Source organism: Esox lucius, chromosome 21 (genome assembly GCF_011004845.1).
Source record: "Esox lucius isolate fEsoLuc1 chromosome 21, fEsoLuc1.pri, whole genome shotgun sequence".
Taxonomy (NCBI): domain Eukaryota; kingdom Metazoa; phylum Chordata; class Actinopteri; order Esociformes; family Esocidae; genus Esox; species Esox lucius.
This window is the reverse complement of record NC_047589.1, coordinates 19,504,222-19,527,198: the sequence shown is the minus strand read 5'-3', so window position 1 is coordinate 19,527,198 and position 22,977 is coordinate 19,504,222. Positions and strand designations below refer to the sequence as shown.

General features: G+C 42.4%; 1 protein-coding gene across 3 annotated transcripts in view; it reads right to left on the bottom strand.

Moving 5' to 3' along the window:
* The window catches only part of sema5a (sema domain, seven thrombospondin repeats (type 1 and type 1-like), transmembrane domain (TM) and short cytoplasmic domain, (semaphorin) 5A), a 121,744-nt gene that overhangs the window by 93,797 nt on the left and 4,970 nt on the right, over positions 1–22,977 (bottom strand). The window contains exon 1 of one of the 3 annotated variants that reach the window (XM_034289438.1): positions 1,012–1,030. The exons of the other annotated variants lie outside the window; for them this stretch is intronic. The gene's annotated coding sequence lies outside the window, so the exon portion shown is untranslated. Of the gene's footprint in view, positions 1–1,011; positions 1,031–22,977 lie in introns of those variants that run through there. 3 annotated transcript variants of the gene reach the window in all.

Below are 22,977 nucleotides of genomic sequence, written 5' to 3'. Positions count from 1 at the left end.
ATCTGGAAGACGTGCCATGGGCCAGGGGGTAGAAAGGCTGGCATTGGGCATTTGACTCCTAATTGGCCAACTAAAGAAAAGAGGACCAGATCCTTTGATCTAAGTGCCTCCTCCCCCTTCTCTACTCGCTCCATTTTCTCTGCTTTTAGTATTGAGAGATAATGCAGATAATGAGCAGGATCTAAATCTTCAAGTACCCCTGGTTAAATCAACAGCAGTGTCACACATCCTCATCTCAAGAGACTCAAAATGTGCCAGTCCCTTTGGTTGAAAGTTACTTGTTTTGAGCTGAATCCTATCATGAATCAAGATGGTGCAGTTAAAACGTGTTACGTTTTCTCTCTTTTTTTATTTTTTTTATTAATTAAATATTTGAAATGAGCATGTGTGAGCAATAAATCCTAAGATCAACTGTACAAAGATGAAAAATGTATCAACCGTACTTGTTTAGTAACATGTAAGAAGACGAAAAACACGTAGGAGAGTAAGAAGAAGAAAAATAAGAATTCTCCGGAGTGTCTATTAGATGAACTTCCTTAAAGAGGGGAATGAGGAGTTTGACATTTGATATTCAGCATAAATAACAGGACTTCCCTGGGTCCTCCGAGACAACTCTTAATAACAACACACTGAATATATCTCTCCCAGACAGTCATAAAGCACAGCAGGATTAGAAATTCAAAATGGACACCTCACTAACCAGCTTATTTACATCCCTGAGAGATGAGTAAATAAATCAGACATTTTGCAGTTGCAGGGAATTTGAAATGTACACGTATAGAAGAGCAGATTTCTTACGCCGAGGCATGGTGATTAAGGCACTATAGGGAGTGGGTAATTGTGTTTCTTTTCTTCCTTTTCAATATCTGATGTATTTTTCCCCAGAGAGAAGGACTGTTTTTGAAGTATCACAACAGAAAACCTCTCTTCTCCAGACCTATGCTATGTAACAGAGAGACATCCGGAGTCTACAACCTTTTTCGCCGAGTGCCAATGTATTATTTATCCTACCTTTTCCACTGATCTGTACGCCCGCTACGATTTTCATTTGCGCATGTCTATCTGCCTGCATGGCTAAACCACACAGAAGCGCTGTCAATTTGGTGTTACAGAGCTCCACACCAGTAGATCTAGAGATTTACATCACACACACTTTTAAAAGGAAGGTTTAGATTTGGTTTTTGCAGGCTACTGTCTATTTTGTTTGGAACCTTTCTGTGTATGGATCTGACAATAATGCATTTAATGCACCAGTTATTTTGATGCACGCAATTGCCAAGTGGTTTTAATCGGACTACCTGCATTTTGATTTGTGAAGATGCTTAATGTTTGGTTTTGATTTATGGAAATTATTCTTTTGACCTTGCCACAACTGCTGGATGTGGAATGCTATTTACATCCACACTCTTATTAAGGGCCCAACCAAAAACACGAGTTATTTTTTCAATGTTACAATTTGAGATGACAATCCAATAATCCTCCAAACAAGCCTCCGTGGTAAGCAATGCACTCCACAATGTTTTGATTTGTATTTGTAATTCATTTAGAACAATTTGTAGAATAAATGTTTCAATTTGACGTTGTAGAATATTTTGACGTATTCAACGGCAAACATTCCTGATTAAGTCTTGATTTCATGTTGTAACACAACAAAATGAGTAACTGTTGGTTAATTCTTGACATTGTTTGCTGGATTTATCCCACATTTTGTGACAATATGAATATCCTTAGTATGTGCCAAACCATAGCATATGAGGCCCTTGTGATATAGACGCACAACTTATATACGTCTATACATCTATAAGATCAACTACCTACAACTACAGAAACCCTGCTGAAATAACATTCTTCCTGATAACTTTGAATTTGAATCACAGCTTTCAGGCATGTCTGCCTATCAATTTGTCAAATAAGATGTCAGTCTAAAGACAACACTGGCTTAGTTCCTCTATCGCAAAAGACTCCATTGCTGAGACCTGAGTCACTCTTGTTTACCTAGGGTCTGGACAAACAAGAACAACTAACTCCTGAGTGTAGCCTGAAAACGTTAGATCTTGTTTGACTTTGAAGATCTCCAATGGGATATCCTTCAATGTGAATCTTCAAAAATGGACATTTGTTTATGCCGTCCATCCTTTCATGTACCTTTCATGTTTCATCTGTATTCAGTATGCTTGTCTGAACACTGGCACAACCAAAGTATAGAGTGATTGGAGTATAAATATTAACATACAGTGGATATAAAAAGTCTACACACCCCTGTTAAAATGACAGGTTCTTGTGATGTAAAAGAATGAGACAAAGATAAATCATGTCAGAACTTTTTTGACCTTTAATGTGACCGGAAAAAAAAGAAAGAAAAAAACTCACAATAACCTGGTTGCATAAGTGTTCACACTCTTAAACTAATTATTTGTTGAAGTACCTTTTGATTTTATTACAGCACTCAGTCGTTTTGGGTAGGAGTCTATTAGCATGGCACATCTTGATGTGGCAATATTTGCCCACTGCTCTTTGCAAAAGCGCTCCAAATCTGTCAGATTGTGAAGACATCTCCTGTGCACAGCCCTCTTCAGATCACCCCACAGGTGTTCAATTGGATTCAGGTCTGGGCTCTGGCTGGGCCATTCCAAAACATTAATCTTCTTCTGGTGAAGCCATGCTTTTGTGGATTTGGATGTGTGCTTTGGGTCGTTTTCGTGCTGAAAAGTGAAAAGTTAATCTTCAGCTTTCTAATGGGCGCCTGAAGGATTTGTGCTAAAATTGCCTAGAATTCGGAACTGTTCATAATTCCCTCCACCCTAAGGCCCCGGTTCCAGCTGAAGAAAAACAGCCCCAAAGCATGATGCTGCCACCACCATGCTTCTGTGTGGGTGTGGTGTTCTTTGGGTGATGTGCAGTGTTCTTTTTGCACCAAACATACCTTTTTGGAATTATGGCCAAAAAGTTCCACCTTGGTTTCATCAGACCATAACACATTTTCCCACATGCTTTTGGGGGACTTGATGTTTGTTTTTGCAAATTTCTGCCGGGCTTGGATGTTTTTCTTTGTAAGAAAAGGCTTCCATCTTGCCACCCTACCCCATAGCCCATTCATATGAAGAATACATTGTTGTCACATGTAGCACACAGCCAGTACTTGCCAGAAGTTCCTGCAGTTCCTTTAATGTTGCTGTAGGCCTCTTGGAAGCCTCCCTGACCAGTTTTCTTCTCGTCTTTTCATCAATTTTGGAGGGACGTCCAGTTCTTGGTAATGTCACTGTTGTGCTGTCTTCACTGTGTTCCATGGTATATCTAATGCTTTGGAAATAATTTTGTACCCTTCTCCGGACTGATATCTTTCAACAATGAAGCTTTGGAAGCTCTCTGTGGACCATGGCTTTTTCTCTGAGATGCAACTAAGAAAATGCTGAACTTTATTTGTGATTAATCAGAGTCACTTTAAATGATGGCAGGTGTGTAATGACTTCTATTTAACATGAGTCTGAATGTGATTGGTTAATTCTGAACACAGCCAAATCCCCAGTTATAAGAGGGTGTGCACACTTATGCAACTAGGTTATTGTAAGGTTTTAATTTTTCATTTTTCCCCCTCAGTTTGTTTTTCAATTAACTTGTTGACATTATAGGTCACATTAAAAGTTCTGACATGATTTATCTTTGTCTCATTAATTTACATCACAAAAACCTGGCATTATCACAGGGGTGTGTAGACATTTTATATCCACTGTAGCTAAACCATCTTGATATAGTATATACACCGTATACATTCTATTTGCAATGTAAACTCTGGAGTTGAAGTTTAAGTGTTTTTAAAGTCCTACACTTCAACTAACACTACACATTTAACCTGTACCACCTATTCAGCCATCCTATTACCTTCTAAAAGCTTCAGAACCAATGCCCTATGCCCTCATGTCTCTATCATGCAAGGGAGTGTTTCCCAAACGTGTGTTCACAACCCAATGTTGTACATGTATAGGATTGGGGATAGACTAAAAAGGAACAATGGTTTAAGCTACAAAATATGATGCCACCATGGATAATACTTTCAGAAAGGTGTGTGTGTGTGTGTGTGTATATTGGTTTAGAAACCTTTAGACCAAAACTGGACAGTACCAGGGAGTGAATCAGACTGAAGGAGAAAGAAAATCAATGATAATGGTCCTTTCTACACATTTATTGCCTGATCTCCCATGGTGATTTTTAAAAGTTACTTCCTTCAGATTTAAATGGATACAAATTAGTCACCAAAAATATATGGACAGTTATTGCTCCAGTTAAGGCAGTAAACATTAGTCAGTGAATACATCATCTGTTTTTGCACGGTGGGGTCACAAATCATGTTCCATATCAAATAGGCTCACAAAATGGGGTAAAGATAAGTGAGGTCATCTGAGGTACCTGTCTTTCCTACTAAAGGTCATTAGCCAGAAATGTAACACTAGTGCTCCAGAAGATAGGTTGTCTTAGGCTAGCAGGAACATCCGTGTAAATGCCAGTGTAAAGGTCCCCTGAAGGTCAAGTCACTGAGGGTATTTGGGGCGGGAGCTGACAAGATAAACCATGATGAAGTGTTATGTGTGTTCCTGAACTGAGGGATAATGCCCCAAACAGAGCACTGATGGAGAAGAAAGTGTGGTTAAAACACAATTGATGAGGTTGATGGAATTCCAATGATTTGATCGAATACTAAGTGGAAGATACATTTTTGTAGATATAAGTAACTGCAAAATGTGCACAAATTCTATTTCCATTTGCTGTAACAGTTATTTTTGAAATATGTCAATAAGAATAAAAAAATTAAAAATTAAAACCCAAAGTGATTTCAAATGGTTTCTGATTTAATCCCCTCAGGTAGTTCACAAAACATGTGTCTATAATCAGGACCCTTATGGGAGTTTTCTCAAACCACATTCTCAAACGTTTACCGAAACAGGCTTGTGCCATGTGACCATACTTCTTCTGACTTCTCCACTTGTGCTAATTAAGTGAATTGTGTTTACTGGGCTGTATCCTAAACAAGTGTAAAGTGGACATGTTTTGGTTGTAATCAGCACGGGAAGAATGTGGAAAATTGTTGGCATATTGATTGTTTGATCTGTTGCTAATATGATAATCAAGCGGTCATCGGTGGTTCCAAGTAAATCTCAAGTGTCTTCAGCAGTTGTGCATTTGAGATGCACTGACAATTTAATGTATGAGTTTAATGTAAAATCCTGAGAGACAAATCTGGTGTAGTCTTGGTTTAGAGTCAGAACACTGACACACACACACACACACATACACACGTTTCTCTATTCCCCAGCTCTTACCCTAACCTGAAGCAGAAATGCCAACTTTTTGCCACTATGACCAATTGTACCTTTTACTCTCAACCCATCACGGAATCTGGAAGTTTCCCTAGGGAACCTGCCAAAACACCTACTCTAGCAGGGACTTGTTTTTCCTGGTATGATTATAACCTGGGTTCTCACATGTACACATTAACGTGGATCACACACACATTCCAACATTGAGCTGTTGCTCATCAACTAGTGTGGCATGATCACAGACTGCAAGCTTACAACTCACATCATTTATAAAAAGCCTTTCTGAAAGATCTGGATAAACGTTTTGAATATTTTATTGCTTTTAAATAACAGAGAGCTAATTGTAGATCTTCAGGACACAAAAGCACTATCTAAAAACACAGGCAACATGAAAAGAGATTATCCAAATTGAACTTAATGCGTACTGAAAAAATTCCAAAGCTACATACGATCACTTCTCAGCAACGAATCCCTGCACAGACACATGCAGGCAACTAAACTAGGATGAGAGACAAATAGAAAGATCAAAAGACAGAGACACACAATGATATAAAGAGAGAATAAAAGGGAGACAAAACTGAAACCTGAAAAGACAGAGAGAGGGAGAGAGAGAAGTTGAAGTGGAAAGACATTCAGTTATTAGGTGTACAGCATCCTGTCTGTATGTGAGACACGCTACATAACAATCCCCTGAAAATCCTTTACAAAACTGATGACAAGGCTTCTGCCTGTCCGACTGTCTGTCTGTCTGGGCTGCGCTAGCCCCAACAACAAAACATGTAGAACAGCTGTAATACACTCTATTTTACATTCCTGCATCTCCCACAACAAAGCCAGGCAGTGAATGTGTGTGTTTATGTGTGTGTGCCACCGTTCTTATTCTACACTCTGTTGCTGCACAATGTGGAGTATACCAGGTGAGTTAGCAGGTACGTATAGCAGTCTAATTAGACTAGAGGGAATTGTCAACACATCCCAAATCAACAACTGTTCAAGACTCCTCTCTCAGTCTGACAGACCAGTGTTTTCTCAGGCTTTGTCCTGTAGGGGCTTTGTTTCTAGCCCAGAACAACCCCACATGATGCAGCACCAGATTAATCTAATCAAGGTGTTGATGAGAAGCTGATTGGCTGAGTCTGGTATCTTTCCCGGACCACAGACGACATCTTAAGAGATACATCGCTGTCTAAACCAAACAGCTAAACAAATCCTAAATGAAGTGTCTCAGAGATGCACATCTAAGGCAAATGTTAATGCCAACATTTTCAAGAGCATGCAATATTTAGAAATAAATATTGCCGCATGTAATGTCCATTTTATTGTTTGTAAAAAAAAAAAGGTTATAGGTTGGAACTGTCTGTTGACTATTTAAACTAACAGGACAGCCTTAAAACGTACAGTGAATCTAACAGCAAGAAGTGTGTTTTGGTATGGTATGTGTCTACAATTTTGACAGGCCTAATTTCGTATCCCATCTTAATATTCATTCCAGTCCAGCCCAGCTGACCTAATCAGTGATGCCTTTGATGCTATGCTTCACTTCAAAGGAACATGCCATCACTCTAACTCCAATGTATTCATTCAACATCTATCTTTAGCATGTACTGGCCCATATTGTCAGGCAGGAAAATAAAAATGTTAGTGGAACCACAACACACCTCATGAAACTCTTCTTCATCCACTCTACCTACTTCTCTCTGTTTCTTTATCTCTGTCTATCTCTTCATTCTGTACCATGGTCTTTTCAATTGACCCACATCTCTATTAAAGATGCCATGGATTCTTTGGGAAACCAATCCAAGTACCAGTCCTATACTAATTAGTCATAGGCATCTCTTGGTAACATTCCTGATGTTGTGCAGTGTCCAGGGGCCAGATCAGATGTTAGGACATGGTGTGAAACTGTCCTCTACTAGCTTCTAATCAAACTTCTGTCTGATTTGACAAGTTAATGTCAAATAACGTTCAACAGAAGAATATTCTATTGGGTCGTTCTTGGAATGCAAATTTCTGTGTTTATGTAATTACTTACCTAGACTGACCCTCTAATGAATCCCTAACGCCCAAATAGCATAAGTATATGCAGTATCTCACAAAAGTGAGTACACCCCTCACATTTTTGTATATATTTGATTATATCTTTTCATGGGACAACACTGACACTTTGCTACAATGTAAAGTAGTGCGTGTACAGCTTGTATAACAGTGTACATTTGCTGTCCCCTCAAAATAACACAACACCCAGCCATTAAAGTCTAAACCGCTGGCAACAAAAGTGAGTACACCCCTAAGTGGAAATGTCCAAATTGTGCCCAAAGTGTCAATATTTTATTTTATGTGGCCACCAATATTGTCCAGCACTACCTTAATCCTCTTGAGAATGGAGTTCACCAGAGCTTCACAGGTTGCAGCTGGTGTCTTCTTCTACTCCTCCATGACGACATCACAGGGCTGGTGGATGTTAGAGACCTTGCGCTCCTCCACCTTCCGTTTGAGGATGCCCCACAGATGCTCAGTAGGGTTTAGGTCTGGAGACATGCTTGGCCAGTCCATCACCTTTACACTCAGCTTCTTTAGCAAGGCAGTGGTCATCTTGGAGGTGTGTTTGGGGTCGTTATCATGTTGGAATACTGCCCTGCGGCCCAGTCTCTGAAGGGAGGGGATCATGCTCTGCTTCAGTATGTCACAGTACATGTTGGCATTCATGGTTCCCTCAATGATCTGTAGCTCCCCAGTGCAGCTTGACACCATCTGAACCAAATACGTTTATCTTGGTCTCATCAGACCACAGGACATGGTTCCAGTAATCCATGTCCTTAGTCTGCTTGTCTTCAACAAACTGTTTGCGGGCTTTCTTGTGCATCATCTTTAGAAGAGGCTTCCTTCTGGGACGACAGCCATGCAGACCAATTTGATGCAGTGTGCGGCGTATGGTCTGAGCACTGACAGGCTGACCCCCCACCCCTTCAACCTCTGCAGCAATGCTGGCAGCACTCATAAGTAGATTTCCCAAAGAAAACCTCTGGATATGATGCTGAGCACGTGCACTCAACTACTTTGGTCAACCATTGCGAGGCCTGTTCTGAGTGGAACTTGTCCTGTTAAACCGCTGTATGGTCTTGGCCATCGGGCTGCAGCTCAGTTTCAGGGTCTTGGCAATCTTCTTATAGCCTAGCCATCTGTAGAGCAACAATTATTTTTTTCAGATCCTCAGAGAGTTCTTTGCCATAAGGTGCCATGTTGAACTTCCAGTGACCAGTATGAGGGAGTGTGAGAGCAATAACACCAAATGTAACACACCTGAGACCCATTCACACCTGAGACCTTGTAACACTAACAAGTCACATGACAGTGGAAAGAAAATTGCTATTTGGGCCTAATTTGGACATTTTCACTTATGGCTGTGAGTTATTTTGAGGGGACAGCAAATTTACACTGGGAATGTAAATATGCAAGCTGTACACTCATTACTTAACATTGTAGCAAAGTGTCATTTCTTGTTGTCACATGAAAAGATATAATCAAATATTTACAAAAATGTGAGCGGTGTACTTTTGTCAAATACTGTATCTGTTTTAGAAAAAATTGTCACACTGGGAATGTCCTCTCTTGTATAGCAAAGCTGTTATTTGACAGCATTCAATATAATTGAATATTTAAAATAGTGCATATCATTATAATCATGAACAAGCAGTGAAAGACAATTTGAGAAATAATAGACAGTAAATAATAATGATATCAGTAAAGTTTAGAACTTAGGAGTGTTTATTAGACTAGTGCTAAATGTTGCCTCTAGTGGTAGATTCTTCACTTTATAATGTATATATATATATATATATATATATATATATATATATATATATATACACACATTTTCCCAACTGGACAAAAGTCTAAAATAGATGTCTGTCTGCGATCAAACGTGGACAGAAGCGAGGGCTGGAGTAGGGCTGAAGAGTGAGTGTGGGTGGAGCGTGGACAGAAGCGAGGGCTGGAGTAAGGCTGAAGGGTGAGTGTGGGTGGAGCGTGGTCTGGTAATAAAGAACACCTGGGATAACAGAGCAACAGCAGCCAAGGGCCCCTCAGGTCTGTGTGTGTCAGTCTATGTGTGTGTGTGTGTGTGTGTGTGTGTGTGTGTGTGATTGTAGGCTAAGAGCAGATGTCTGTCTAGAGAAGGAGTGTTTCTCTTGGTCTCAAGTTAACCACACCGTCTGTATTCTGCGTTACTGGGGAGGCCGTTTTACTGTAGCTCGAAACTCTGTCCACCTGTATGGACCAATCATCTGTTAGCCCTCTGTATTTTACATGGCATCTGTCATCATCCAACTGTGGTGTCTAACAAAGAGCAATATCAGATGACTGCATGACGATGCAGAGCTTTATTCTTAGAGGGACCAAGACGGATAACAGACTCATGTGTACGTATCTGTGGATCATATTATCTGACCTCTAAGCCTGCAGTGGGATTAACATGCTGAAACATGATTTATTATGAAACTGTGTATTAGTGAATGGCTGTCTGGGATTTGAGTGTGTGTGTGTGTGTGTTGTGACTCAGTGTGTGTGTAAGTGTGCATTAGACTGACTAATGACAGAGGCTGACTGGTTCACTCTCATTCAACAACGCACACACTGTGGCCAGGAGAGAAGACAACACAAAAGAAGAAAGATAGAATGAAACAGGGAGAGAGGGTAAGGCCAGGGGGAGCCGAGAGATGAGAGAAAAGATTAGAAGGAGAAGACAGAGTGAATGTGACGCAAAAGGTGCAGAGCAGAGAGGTGAGGTGAAAAGAAAGAGCGTAACAGGGGAAAGGAGAGAGGTGAGAGAGGAGAGGGAAGAGAGGAGAGCAGAGGAGAGAGAGAGGAGGCAGAAATGACAATGGTGCCCTGGGATGTGCCCAGGAGATACTGCTGCCTCACATGCTGATGTTAAGCAAATAGGCCAAGTTTAAACAACTCCAGCCATTCTTCTGCATCACCCAATATCAGCCAAACATCAACTAGTTTGTCAGGAGAGGGTAGCATGTAGGCTTCAATTAGCCTAGTGGTACAGCATCTGACATGTAACCAATAGGTTTTCAGATCAAATCCCCAGCCGGCATTATAGAAAGATGTAGTTTTATCCATTAAGTACTTCAAATTTTATTCAAATTAGCTGACGTTGCATAGCTAGCTGCATTTTAGCTGCCAAATCCAGGGTTAAGGCTACAGAGTGAAATCCTCTTTCTGAAGCGTGCTTACATGTGGGATATTAAAATGTGATTGGCTAATGCATAAGAAAGGGGCGGGGTTGCTTCAACATCAGCCTGTGAGACAGCAGCACATCCCCACATGTATTCCACTGCATCTTTGCCACTTAGTGATGAGAGGATTGGGGAGGTTGGTAGTGGAGGAGGAGTGGAGGGAGGAGGGGGAGATAGTGGATAGAGGAGGGGGAGATAGTGGATAGAGGAGGGGGAGATAGTGGAGAGAGGAGCGGGAGATAGGTAATGGGGAGAGGAGGGGGAGATAGGTAATGGAGAGAGGAGGGGGAGATAGGTAATGGAGAGAGGAGGGGGAGATAGGTAATGGAGAGAGGAGGGGGAGATAGGTAATGGAGAGAGGAGGGGGAGATAGGTAATGGAGAGAGGAGGGGGAGATAGGTAATGGAGAGAGGAGGGGGAGATAGGTAATGGAGAGAGGAGGGGGAGATAGGTAATGGAGAGAGGAGGGGGAGATAGGTAATGGAGAGAGGAGGGGGAGATAGGTAATGGAGAGAGGAGGGGGAGATAGGTAATGGAGAGAGGAGAGGGTACAGGAGCTTAGGAGTTTTTTATTTGAACTTGCTGTGAAGTCCAGTGAGTATGAATGCAGAAGAGAGGGCCAGTATACAGACAGCAAACAAAGTTCAAGGAGTACAATGTTGGAAAGAAGAGTAGAGTGGAGAAATAAGTAGAGTTAACGGAATGGAGAGGAGAGCAGAGTGTTGAATTTGAATGTGTTGGGGAGAGGGTGGCCTTGCTATAAAGAGCTCCTGGGATCTCCATAAATAACGAAGACTACATTCCTCAACATTAAACCCCTGTGTGTGTGCGGAGAGGCAGACTAGGGGTGAGGCAGGCCAAAGGGTGAGGTAGGCAAGGAGACACAGCTGGAAAAGCAAGAGTTACTCTGTACACTACAGGGAAACACAACAAGTAACCAGCCCTACCTTTTAGTTCCTACAACCAAGTACTGTCTATTCTTATAGCTCTCTACCTCTCAGTACAGACAAAGGCCTCCCAGTTCCACAGAATGAAGACATTAGGTTCTATTACCATTATATTACCTCCCAGTTCTACAGAACCACGGGGCATAGGGTTCTATTACCATTCTATTACCTCCCAGTTCTACAGAACCACGGGGCATAGGGTTCTATTACCATTCTATTACCTCCCAGTTCTATAGAACCACAGGGCATACGGTTCTATTACCATTCTATTACCTCCCAGTTGTTCAGAACCACTGGACAAATGTTCTATTACCATTCTATTACCTCCCAGTTCTATAGAACCACAGGGCATACGGTTCTATTACCATTCTATTACCTCCCAGTTGTACAGAACCACTGGGCAAATGTTCTATTACCATTCAATTACTTCCTAGTTCAACAGAACCAAAGGGCATGAGGTTCTATTATGATTCTATTACCTCCCAGTTCTACAGAACCAACGGGCATATGGTTCTATTACCATTGTATTACCACCTTGTTCTCCTATTTCTTATATTCTGGAACACAGGAATTACCCTTTTGTCCATTAGATGAAGCATCACAATAACGTTCAGAATGTTTGTGTTCATTCATGGATTGTCATCCAAATCCATTAAGATTAGTTGCTATTACACTGGATTGCCAAGATCAAAGGTTAAGTTGTGCCAGTCAAGCACCTTGTTGAAATCCGAATAATCTGTTACATGTATTGACCCAGTAAACAAAGCAAATTTGACAATGGAAACAGCTAAAATAAAATAAAAATAGACAGAGAAAAACAGCCTGAAATTGGATGAGGGACAGTGGTTTAAATGTTCTCTATTTTGCCTTTATTTACACCCTGGTTCATCAGACTAACAGTTACCCTTGTATAGAGGAAATTGTCTGTAAAACCTCCTCTGTCACTTTGTGCTTGTATGTGTGTAGCACCGGGCTGATTGTGCTGTATCTGGAGGTGATAAAGTAATAGAGCTCTCATAAATAACGTCCTAATGAGCCCCTCCACCCTTCACTTTCATGATGACTCCAGACTTTTCCACCCACAATAACCATGGGGGTTTGTGTGGGGCAAGTCTACATGTGGCCTCCAGGTGTACACACACACTCACAAACACGCCCGCACTCGCACACACACACACACACACACACACGCGCGCGCGCGCGCACGCGTGCATTCAAACACACATAAATGCACACAAAAATACACTTGGGCGGAAGTAACACAAGCTGACTACTTGAGCAGAAATAATTGAATATGCTTCTGAGAAACATTCTGGTGCTATACTTCAACCTTTCGGTACAAAGAGAGAGGTTATAAAGGGAAACTCTTCACCTTACTTTCCTCCATTACTCCCCTCTAACTGTCTCCCCTTATTGATCAGCCATAATCGTCCGCCACACTTACTAGCGTTCTCTACATCTCTAGAACCTTCTCTACGGCCCGGTCACCACTCACTGTCCGGCTGACTGTCTAAGGGAAAATTACAGGACAGACACTGCTTAGCAACTACAGTAATTGCCCAAAGGTAAAAAGGGATCTTCCAGTTCACAGAGTTTTATAAGTGGTATCTTTCATATGTCAACGCAACAAATATGATGTTCTGTGTGATAATTTCCCCGCTGATTTGTGACTAAAAAGAGAAGAGATGAGAGACAAGAAGACACAGGGAGAGGATGACGGGAGGGATAAGAGCGAGACAAGGACGAGCAACGGATGACAATTACAGGTCTGTTTTTATGTCGGTCAAGATGACAGAACTACAGTGAACCGGCTGAACTCAAGTGAACATTTTTGATGTTTTCCGAGTCAGATCCCATGGCAATGTCTCCAGTCTTCTGAGTCCTGTCCATCTGGAGCTGTTAACACCAACACCCAGTTTGAATAATCACTCACACCGTTAAGGAAGCTCAAAAGCAAGTGAGTGTTGAGGACAAAGATCCATAGCCCAAAGTCAAAAACTGAAAACAGAAATGTGTGTTTGGGTTTTTAATTCATATTAAGGTATAGGGTTACAAGTGTGTTATCAACGTTAGAGCCATTTATGGTTTTGTTGTAAAATGAGGAACGTTTAGGTGGGGATTCTCTATTGTTGGCAATATCTTTCAATTTTTTGTATGTATTTAGCAGATCTTTATCCTCCAAGACATTATTTAACCCCGTGGAATTTAACCCAGAACCCAGCCAGTACAGTGCTCAACCAACTGAGCTGCATAGGCTTCTACAGAAGCAATCTATGACTAAAGGTAAGGGTAATACATAATAAAAAGGTATATTTACACATTTTATGTAGGAGATATTCTAAAAATACACCCTTAGTTATTATGATGATTTGAAAATGTAATTAAAAGCACCTCAACTTAATAGGAGTATCAGTTCCTAGAAATCTGTTGCCTACAGCGACAGTTACATTCAGTCTCCCTCACCCATAACGCCTTCTTCCCCTCTCCAGGCTTTTCTAAAGTAAATTAAAAGATGTTAAAAAGTAAAGAACCCACTTCCGCTCAGTCTCCACCCTTAACGACAGGGCTTCTTTCACACTCAGACTAAACAAAACGGGGGAAAACAAGTGAGCAGGACAGAGAGAGACCAGAGCAAGACGGAGAGAGACCAGAGCAAGATTGACGAAGAACCACAGGATCACAGAAGACAGAAACTCAGACGGGTGCAGGTCTCCTAGGCTAATTTTAGAAACCTTAGCTAGCCTGATACAGAGCAGTGTGAAGGGTACGAAATGCCCCTTAGGTGGATAGGATATGTATTCGCTGAAGGGACCCTAACTCGTTCACTTCTGTCATCACACTTTTATTTAATTAAAAAAACAACCAGGATAGATTCAATACAATGCTTCCAGCAACACTGACGATTCCAGATTCAACCATCTCTGGGGTGAACCAAGTTCGGTTTTAACCCAGTCTGGTCATCTAAGGACCACCGCCAAATATAGCCATATTTGATCAGAAGTGGGAAACAGTGTTTGTTGAAACCAGAGCCTGTTCTCCCTCTCTAACCCAGCCATGAGACCTCAGGATGGTTGGTACAGTACACACATCTGAAATCAGAGAGCATGGCAAATAAACAGGCTATCCAGAAATATTCTACATTATCCACTATAGATCAAGACTAGATCAAGCTAGTTTTGGTCCTGTCTATGACCGTGATACTGATAATAATGTATTCTCATTGAAGGAGAATGGCGTAACACTAGCATTAGGGGAATCTACTTCATTCAGCTGTAAGCATTTCTTTCATTTAAAACGAATTCCACTAAGAATTGAAAAGCATTTCACAGAAACAGAGTATAGATCGTAATCCTGGAAAACCATTTTCCACCCTGAAATAGAAATGACAATGGCCTCTCAGGAGAACAGATCTGGTATTGACTCTACATGGTTTTTATCGATCCCAGAGTGCTTTGTCTCTCCAACGCTTAAGGCTAGGATAGCAAGGGTGAGATACACCTAGATTCTTGCCAATGTGTAACAGGTAGAGAGAGAGAGACAACCACATAGGGGATTAGACATGTCTGATAGGGTCCTTTCTGATGAGGTCTGTGTGCGATTGCTTATGTCTAGGAGGGCTTTATTGCATGGAAAAGCAGCGATGTTGACGATAGCATCAGAGTCACGCTTGTTGTATTTGGATTACAGTACTCCAAATGTTTGGGCAACGGTCGGGTGGTGTTTTGGTCACAGTATCAAAAACGAAGAGTGTTTCTCTTTCATTCTCTCTTTAATCCCTTTCTCTGTCCTCCATCCCCCCTCCCTCCCTGCCTCTGTCCTGTCAGATCTCCTCTGACTCGTCTGCTGCCTAGAGGCATGGTGCTGGTCCACCTGTCAGATACCCAGATAACCTCTGTGTTTTCATGCATTCCTCTCTGTGTGTGTGTGCGTGTGTGTGTGTGTGTGTGTGTGTGTGAGAGCAGAAACAAACTCTTCAGCAGTTGTCAGGAGAAACGCCGCACCTCCCACAGAATCCTAAAACGACCCTGTTCAGTCAGCATACAGAACAGGAGGGAACAGATTCCACATGTCATGGGTTTTCAGCCATGAGTCCACACCGGAACACCATAGGAATCCCATGCAGTTGTTTCAGAACCAGCCAAATCAGACCGCCGCTCCTAACAGTCTCTGGAAGAGGGTCAGCCTCGGCAATAACGCTCAAGTTTCACACTTGTCTTTCAGGTTAACCGATATCTACACGCTGTCTCAAGTGCTTAACCTACTGGTTAACAAAACGCACTGGCTAGATGATTGATAGGCGACTATATCCTAACATACGGTTATAGCATCTCCCCCACACAACAATGTGAGTAAACCAGAGCTCATACACTATAGCTCATATAAGGTTACTCCAAATTAATCCTGAACGCAGCACTCTTAACAGAAAATCCGGTCACTAAGAGGTGCATTCAGCGCCGTTCTTAACCCGTGAAAACATCTCACGCCCAAATGTCATTCTGACAGGGCATTTCTTTCAGGTTAAAAAAAGGCATGCGTTATTATGGAAGGTGTGTGTGTGTTGATATGCGTGGGTCTTCATGCAGTGGAGTGTGTTCTGAGTGAGCCCTGAGGGTGTGCTTATTAGCAAAGCAAACTGTATTTAAACCCTGTGGAGAACCGACTGCTAAACCACCTGTCTGCTATCTTCACTAATGAATCTCTCCAGACAGACACTCCCTCCCTTCAGCTCTCTCCTCCAGTGTGGGGCCGTGTCAGTGATGGATGGAGTCCACGGACAGAATGGCCCCTACAGAGCTCCTGGCCCATGGGAGCACCCAGCCCAGTGAAAATACATAGAAACAGTGTGTCTCACTCTGTCCCGGGCAACCCTCCTCCTCAATCCAGTCCCCTCTCTCTGTCTCTTACATTTACTCCAATGTGTAGTTCAGGTACCAGACCCCCCTCTCTATCTTTGTCTCCTTTTTCTCACCTTTCTCTTTCAATACTTATCCTCCTCCACCCACTGCCTCTCACCTCAGGCACACCCTATCTCCCCTTCACACACACACACACACACACACACACACCGTCGCTCTCTCTTTCACAGGCACATTTTATCTCTCAGCCCACAGGCACACACACTCTAACTCTCTCAGGCTATGGACATGCATACACATAATCTCCCTCTCTTCCTCAGACACACACACACACACACACACATAAACGCACTATTCGCCTACAGACACATGCGTCTCTCTATCGGCCGACGGACCCAGACGCCACGTGTCTTTCTAACGGCCTATAGGCAGAAGGGTGCTAGTGGAGTGGTACCAGGGAAACAACCTTTCCCTCAGTGTGAAACAGAAATGATGAAGCTGACGTGCTCTTAGGGAGATGGAACCAAGAGCACGACCCCCAACTGTTGAGGGGGTCACACCACCCGATCCCAGCTCCGGGCAACAGACGAGACATCCCACCGGACCCACACAAACAGCCGATGCATCACTGAGAGTGATTCCACTGCGTCATCGTCAGTTTAACACATCTGCTATCGCACAGCTTTTTTCGACTCCAGGACGCTCACTCCACAGAGTGCCCAGAAACATCACCCTGGAACTAAGTTCCCCAAGCCATGGGCTACTCCTGCTGCTACCGTCAGACGGTCATAACCAGGATAAAGAGACTTTTTAAAGCTCCCTCTCCCAGGCAATCAGACTGTTAAACTAACAGACCATCTGCCCTGCCCTGTGATCTGGTACATTAGAGTCTGTTTTACACACTCACACACGATTTCACACTCCTGCTCATTAATATACAATCCATTGCATGGACTCAACATGACCCATTTACATCGACTCACTTTACTGTTTCACATTAGATTTGCCTGACCGTGTTGTTTAGTTATCGAAACAATCATTTTGCAAAACCTGCTAAACAAAATGTATACTTTAAGTCTCTCCATATTTACAGTTGTGCTCAGATGTTTGCATAACCTTGGAGAATTGGGAATATATGTACCACTTGTAAAAAAAAACTAAACAAAAACAACACGAGTGAGCAGGCAAAACACAGGTCTTATATTTCTTATGGGATTCACATTCAACTGCAGGTTATAACAGAATGGCATAATCATCTAACAAAACATGGCAACAAAAGAAAAAATTAATAACTGACCCCTGTTCAAAAGTCTGCATATCCTTAGTTCTTAATACTGTGTATTGCCCCCTTTAGCATCAATGACAGTGTGGACTCTTTTGTAATAGTTGTCTATGAGGTCCCGAATTCTTGCAGGTGGTACAGCTGCCCATTCAACTTGGCAAAATGCCTCCAGGTTATGCGAAGTCTTTGGTCGTCTTGCATGAACCAGACGTTTTAGATCTCCCCTGAGTGGCTCAATAAAATGTATTCAAGAAATAGTGATCGACACTGGAATCACTGGAACCACTGTAACCACTGGAGGGTCAACCTGGCCTTGTGCTTAGGGTCGTTGTCGTGCTGTAAAGTCCAAGAGCGTCCCATGAGCAGCTTTCATGCAGAAGAATGCAAATTGCCTGCCAGTATTTTCTGATAACATGTTGCAATCATCTTGCCATCAGTGTTCTCCAGATTCCTTGTGCCTTTAGAGCTCACACACGCCCAAAACATTAGTGAGCCACCACCATGCTTCACAGTGGGGATGGTATTCTGTTCACTATAGGCCTTGTTGACCCCTCTCCAAACATAGCGCTCTATTTTGGTCTCGTCACTCCAGCTGTGAGGCAGGTCAAGATGTTGTCAGGCATTTTGTGACCTGGGCTTTTTTGTGGCATTGGCACAGTATAGGCTTCTTTCTGGCAACTCAACCATGAACTGGTATTTGCAAGGTTTTGGATATCTTTTTTTAATCCTTTTCCATCTTTATAAAGTTCCATTACCTTGTTACACAGGTATTGTGACAGTTATTTTCTGCTCCCCATGGCTCAGTATCTAGCCTGCTCAGTGCATCCACGTGAGAGCTAACAAACTCACTGACTATTCATACACAGACACTAAATGCAATTTAAAAAGCCACAGGTGTGGGAAATTAGCCATTAATTGCCATTTTCACCTGGGTGTGTCACCCTGTGTGTCTGTAACTTGGACAAACATTCAAGGGTATGTAAACTTTTGATCAGGGCCATTTGGGTGATTTCGGCTATCATTATGATTTAAAAGGGAGCCAAACAACTACGTGATAATAAATGGATTCAAATGATCACTATGATTAAATTAAAAGAAATTGCATGATCAGTTATCATTTCAAAATCTCTGCCAGGGTATGCAAACTTATGAGAACAACTGTATCTCCATTACAATGCAATACGTCTGTGTAGGTGTACCTTTTTCCTATGATTACAAAATCTCCCCTCAGAAAAAACACCGCTTTTTTTTACTGTCAGTGACTGTGGTGCATCTTTTTTTTTATGTGAAAGTCATTACCGTTCACAAACAATAATAACTCCGTCAGAAGAAATCTTCTTTATTACCTCTTCATAATGATTTTAGGGCTTAAGAAAAATGTTTTCATTAGCCAAAGATTAAAGAAGGCTCCATATTCAAATCTCATCTGCTGATCAAATTAGCTGTCTTCAGTTTTGCACTGCTACACAGCTACATGATAAATGAATATCATATCGCCCTAAATGCTTCTGCACCAAAAAGCTTGCTTATCGTGATGATACACCATATCTTACTACGACAAGCCAATATCCCCGGAGATTTAGAATGCAGAATGCAAAAAAATATTCACTGTGGCCAGATGGGTTGGCCATTGGGCTAATGATTAAGAGGCACAGTCACGGTCAGAATAAACTCAAGGTGAATACTTACAACCACAGGTTGCAGTGTACATCACACGGGCTACAACTTAAATAATATACAACTTCCAGAGGCGAAGAAATGATCCTCTCATCGACACCTCACTGCCAATTCTGAGAGAGAGAGAGAATGAAAGCAAAGAGAGAGACAGATCGAGTGCCATGGCAGAAGGAACAGGGGAGAAAAACAGAAAATGACTCAGAAACGTTGATATGATGACTCCCATCACCTCTCCTTCAACAGGATCCTCTGCGCTGATGCTCTGGTACTCAATCAATATGCCTTTTTCCTGTCTAGCGCTTTCCTTCATTCCTTTCCTTTCACTCTAAATACTCCATCATCCCACCTTTCTCCTGACTCACTACCCCCGACAACATATTTTGCTCCATTTCGTTTCTCTTCTCTCTTCTCCCTTTTTCCTCTCACTCTCTCTCTCTCTTCTTTCTCCTCTCTCTCGCCACTCTCTCTTCTTTTTCTCCCTTGCACTCTTACTCTCTTTCAACAGTCTTGTTTTAAGGGAAAGACGACAACAGTAAACATGTCGTCCCCAATGAAGAGGCAAAGCCCCCCTCAGGCCAGTCAGTGTAATTCTGCTAATGCCACATCGCTCTGACATGATCCACCATCCACCAACGGCATCTGAGATATTGCAAGTGTCATATGTAAACACTAAATTATGTACAGAGACAGATCTATAGTCTTTGTCCTGATTGTATTGTTCTGAAGAGCGAGCGGAATACACTCAAGATCACCAGACCCCATAATTCTGTACACGGAAGTTTTCGTAATTACATAAAGCTTGGCTCAGGAAAACGTGCGTCGCCACAAGAGGCTGTGTGAGACGCTGTGACCAGGGGGATGGAAGACTGCTCACACACAGTTACACATTTAATCGGCCCAAGTACGCAGGTTCACTTCCCACAGATCCATGGTGGTGTCCATCAGACCAAAACAGCAGAGACACAGTGTCGCGTTTGTGCAGACCTATTCTGAGCGGTTGGGGAATTGCCCTCTTCGCCGTTTACTTTGTGGAACTACGTCACATGCCGAATCAACCTTTGAGTCTGTCTTTATTTGTGTCTGACAGGTGAACACCACCCTACAACTGAGAAAACAAGAGAGTTGTTAAGGACGTTTCCGATACACAGACATCCTGAGGGAGAGTCATGGTTTCAGGGAAGGTTTCCGTTGCTCCAGGCCCACGGCGGTCTGACGTTTGGGTGTAGGGACCAGAGAAACTGCACTGTATAAGTAGAGGGTAGCTGAACACAGGTTTGCTGCTTCTAAATCATGTCAGACATGTCAGCCTGTTCCCTTCACCACACAGGAATTCACCCAGTCAGAAACCCAAACAGCAGGGTGAATTATAATACAGCCATTCACACCTGTTTTTCTCTGCTTCCACCTCTAAGGTGTGAATTAAAATGATTTCAAACTAGCAGCCAGCGTGAAATTACTCCAGTTTATGTTGCTACTTTCACGGGGTCTGTCACATGAGGGCGTGGGTGACGATGTCTGCTAGCATTCTCTACTCGGAAAAGTCAAGGTATTAGCTGTAGCTAATTAGTTTTCATAGAGATTAAAACTGAGCAAAGGTGAGAGTGGAGGGTAGAGGAAAGGAGAGAGGGAGGAGGAGGGTAGATGAGGATACAGAGAGGAGAAGAGGAGAAGAGGGTAGAGAGGAGGGCCACAAACAATGACAAGCCGTGACAGAGGAACCCTCTGAAATGGAACCATGGGACAGCATCAATCAATATGCATTTATCGCTCTGTCCCTCTCTCCCTTCACCTCCAATGCTAGAAATGTGTGTCTCTTTCAGACAAGCCTCCAGAACAGAGGCTCATCACCCACCTAAATATTTTTTGCATATTTACAGAAATGCAGATGTTCTTCAGCTGTCACTCGTGGCTCCAGCAGTTATCATCAACAAGTACCGACAACAATCTATGACATGGGGCCTACTATGCGACAACAATGGACATTTACATCGTCCGTAACCAATGCAGGACAAAACCAACAGGTTGACACAGTATGTCAGTCAGTCAAGATCGTGAAAACCGAAGCACTTAGCAAACAACAGGAGACTAACATCATGTAGCATCCTCCTGCAGTAGCTATGGTAACCGCTGACCAGCCACTTCAACAATGCTGGCCTTTAAACAGGGACCGACGGATGATAAAGTTTAATCATTTTGTCAACATTTCCATTTCCCATTGTATCCGACGGAGACTGCAATCACCTCCCGAACCCTGGAGGGTAGCCATGGCAACATGCCCATCTCGATGAACGGATAAATGAACAAGCGCGATGAACAGAGGGAAGGACAAAAAAATAATCATGCTACTTATTTCTGTACAGAACTTTTCTGGGACAAATACAATAGGAAGTATAGTGTTTGCCAGGTCAGGTCATGACATCCTCAGACCTCAGTCTAGATTTGATGATTAAGTTTAGAATTTGGTGGCAGGATTTTTTTTCCTAGATAATAATAATTATAAATTGAATTTATATAGCGCTTTTCTTAGACTCAAAGTCTAGGCAGAAAAAGGTTGCTGTCAGTCTCTGAGTCTTACCCCAGGGTCCCATACAGTTTTAACCTGAGGATCCCTTAGAGTTTTATCCCAGGTTCCCTTTAACATGTCCCTCTGAAACATCATGAAGCTAGCTGTCTAAGACTAGTGTTTTTACTAGTTTGAGCCAACAGAAGGACCTCTACTCAAACCAGAACAGGCGACTGGACAGGGATGACAGGAGATAGTGACAAATTGGCTATAAATTTTAACTAAAACATGATAATAAACAGCCCCAGAGGGAAGGGAGAGAGCCTGGGGCAGACAGGATATCTAGGTTACTGTCTTTTATGTTTGAGATTTAATGTTTGCTTTGAACAGCAGTAAATCCATTCCAGAGAGAATCCACGTCAGATTTAAAACCCATTTCAAACCATGAATAGCAGATTATTTTGTGAGGTTGTAAAGGTTCCTCTATGAGAGGCCGGTCTCTTTCAGTCGCCCTCTCTCGCCCATATCAGTTGAATGAGTAACTTAAGTATTTTGAAGGGCACAGAGGGAAAGAGGGTAATAGGCATTTAGTTTACATACGCATGACAATGATTATTTTACTACTAAACTGAATTCCCCCATGCTCCCAAGTCCCCGTCCCCAAAGAGATGCCAAATCACAAAGCAGGTCTCCATGGTGAAAGCATAGAACGCTGGGGTCCGTGAGGTCACTTTAATTCCAGAATTCTCTGAGCAGGGACTAATTGCAGTGTTTGTGCTGGTGTTCTGTGCCAGCAAGCAGGCAAATTCCAAGCACAGCGCAAATATCAATCACCCAAGCTAATCATATGCTGCTATTCACACCAAATGACTGGAGAATCTGAGAGCGCAGGATGTAGAGAGAGCAGGAGAGAGAAGAAACCAAACAACAAAGCAAACTGGAATAGTACCCGATCTTATTCAGAGTACAAAGTGGCAGATCACTGACCACTGTATGTATAAACTTAGAGAGCATGGTCTTGCTCTTGAGAGAAGCTACTATAGATGAGAAGAGAAGACAGCCTGTTGTGCACACTGCTCCCAAAATGAGGTGGAAACAGAGCTGAACTTTCTAACCTCCCGCCAAATATAGGACCACATAAAAGTGTCACTTTACAT